Source organism: Sciurus vulgaris, assembly GCF_902686455.1.
Source record: "Sciurus vulgaris genome assembly, chromosome: 19".
NCBI classification, from domain to species: Eukaryota; Metazoa; Chordata; class Mammalia; order Rodentia; family Sciuridae; genus Sciurus; species Sciurus vulgaris.
Window position 1 is genome coordinate 6,018,323 of NC_136480.1, and position 2,778 is coordinate 6,021,100.

The 2,778-nt window shown below is 51.0% G+C and overlaps 1 long non-coding RNA gene across 1 annotated transcript; it reads left to right on the forward strand.

Annotated features, from left to right (window-relative positions):
• The first annotated feature begins 95 nt into the window (after positions 1 to 95).
• On the forward strand, positions 96 to 2,778 carry LOC306650531. The gene is made up of 2 exons (XR_013760950.1): positions 96 to 2,061; positions 2,159 to 2,778. It is a non-coding gene; the product is annotated as an uncharacterized lncRNA (long non-coding RNA).

Sequence of the window (2,778 nt, forward strand, 5' to 3'; positions counted from 1 at the left end):
GGCGGGCAGCGCACACGCCGCGAGGCAGCCTGGGACTTGTAGTCCTGGGCGGTGGCCCTCGGCGTGGGCGCCGGCAAGGGGCGTGCTCGCCTTTTAGAACCACTGCCTTCTGGAAGCTTTAGAAGGTTCACGTTCTGTCAATTAGTCAATTCCCCACGCACCCACGGGAGACTACTTTTAAGTAGGCTCAAGACACCCGGTGCTGCTACCAAATCAGCTGAGAGCTTGCTATTCAACCACAAATCAATCCATTTTTCTCTCTCAACATCTTCAGTTTAGAAATGAAGAGTTGGAGCCCTGGGCGGTGGTGCAGGCCTGTGACCCCAGGGACTAGGGAGGCTGAGGTAGGAGGACCGCAATTTAGAGGCTAGCCTGGGCAATTTAGCGAGGCTGTGTCTCAAAAAAAAAAAAAAAAAAAAAAGTTGGGGATGTGGCTCACTATGTAGAGTGGCCCTCGGTTCAACCCTTAAGGGGGAGAACGTCCAAAGTGCACAATTTTCAAATCAAAAACCAACTGATTTGCCAAAGGAAAAAAATAAATAGTTTGGGACCTATACTTCTGGACCTCACGAGCAAGTTGGAATGAAATGCGTTTCTTAAGTCCTCTTCCTCGTCTGAGAAGTTTTATTCGTCCTGCACTTGTGAAGAATAATTTTGCCAGATATAAAATTCTAAGTTGGTGAGATTTGGGGTGGGAGTTTCTTGCCCTCTTCCAAGTATTTACCCCGATACTTTCTGCTTGCATGGTTTATTACTAGTAGCTGTACTTCTTACCATTGTTTCTTTATAGGTAACATGGTGTTTCCTCTGGCTTCTTTCAAGAACTTTTGTCTTTGGTATTCTCCTGAGATTCCTGGACCTTTGGTTTAGCGTCCCATTGGTTTTGGAAAGTGCTTGACCACTTCAAATATTTCTTCTTCCTGCTGTGAGTGGTGGCACATGTTAGTCCCCGCTACTGGAGAGGCTGAGGCAGGAGGATCCTAGGTTCGAGGACAGCCTGGGCAACTTAGTGAGACCGTCTCAAAGCCAAAATTTTAAAGGGCTGTTGGTGTAGCCAAGTTGGCAGAGTGGTTGCTTAGCATGTGTGAGGCTCTGGGTTCAATCCCCAGCACCAAAGAGAAAAAAAAAAACTTCATAGGAAGCACTTACCATGGATGAAACACTTCCCCCCCACATTAGAAACCAGGGTATTCCCCCTAACAGACCTGAGCAGCTTGGGATTTGGAACTAGAATTGTCTGGAATCCCAGCAGAGCTGTCTTGAGCAAGTTTAACCCCACCACTCATTTCTTCACCTATTAACTGGGGTGGCTGGGAAGATCAAGTGAGGTCATCCATGCCTTGTACTTGGGGTTCACCCTGTCCCACAGCGAGGACTCTCTCATGTAGCAGCCCACACGGGTCCTGGGGAGGTCTGAGTTTCCAGGCTGAGGTGCACCCGACCTCTCTCCCATTTCTGAGTGAGGAGCAGCTGTTCTCTGCACCTAGAGAATTCCAATGCTTTCTATCGGAATTGCTTTTATGAGAACGTGCCTCTTTCAATCAGCTGGTGATTTCAATTAAAACTGATGCACTAAATGTTCTCCTCTCCTGAAATCAACGCCAGGGATGACGCGGGGTCTGAGCATCCCCGCCCCACGGCCCCATCCCGGAGCCAATTCAGACCCCTCCCCTGAGGGCAGTCAGGGAGACCTGGGTTTTGACACCCCTTCCACGCTGGCTGTGACCCCAGCTAGGCTGCCCTCTCTCAACCTGTCCCATGAACACTCAGCCCGGCTGGCAGAGCAGGAGGGTGTGGAAACGTAGCCGAGTGCCTGGCACGATGGTAGTCACAGGTTCCTCCATCTCTCTGGGCCTTGGTTGCTTCCAGTGAGACATGGGGACAGTGGGACGGTGCTTGTGTGAAATGGCTCAATACTGCAATTACCTGGGGTGAGGCAGAAATGGAACCGATATTTATCCCCTGCTCAGAGCCCAGTGACCTCGATTTCTGTCCAGAAGCCTTCCCTGGCAGGGAACACTGGCACTGGGACTATCTTCAGAGGCTCAGTCATCAAGAAAGGTGGGTGTTTTGCGGCGATCTTCACTGGAGGCACAGGTGTGCACACACACTCACACACCCGACCTTTAATATCTGTTATTTTATTTTTTAAAAAAAGGTTCCGATACAAGGCCCCAGAGTAGCGCATGCACATAACAACCAGCAGCTACATCGTCCGATGACCAGCACCCTCTGCTACTGCAGTCTGTGACCTGATGAAGGGACCCGCTTCCCACTTCAAGCCCCGTGACCTAATGATGCCCATGTCCAACCTTCCATGTGGCTTGCGATGACTCAGAGGTTCCTTTTAGTATCTGGATGGCAAAGATCCATCAGTGGCAAGAATAATGAGTGAGTGTCCTTCGTGTATTAGACGGGGAAATATGAACAAGGCGAACGAGGGGGAAGCCAGCTTCATTGGACAGCCAAGTCCCCGAAGTCTCTTCCACCTCCAACCCTGACCTTCGCTAGGAGACAACTTCGAGGACGAGACGGAGCTGCTTGCCTGAAGGGCTGTGGGAGGGTGGAATGGCCGCAGGAGGCAAGAACCTGAAATTGACTTGCGGTTCGTGGGCCAGCTCTCTGATGTCAGCCCATCTCTGAAATCCACCCCTGCCCGCGTGAATTCTGGGAAGGGATTCAGCCCAGGAGGTAGAGCGTTCTGGCTCCTGTCCGGTCTCATTCCCAGGAGACCGTGGCCCTGGAAGAGTTAACTGGAAGCATACAGCCACGGAATAA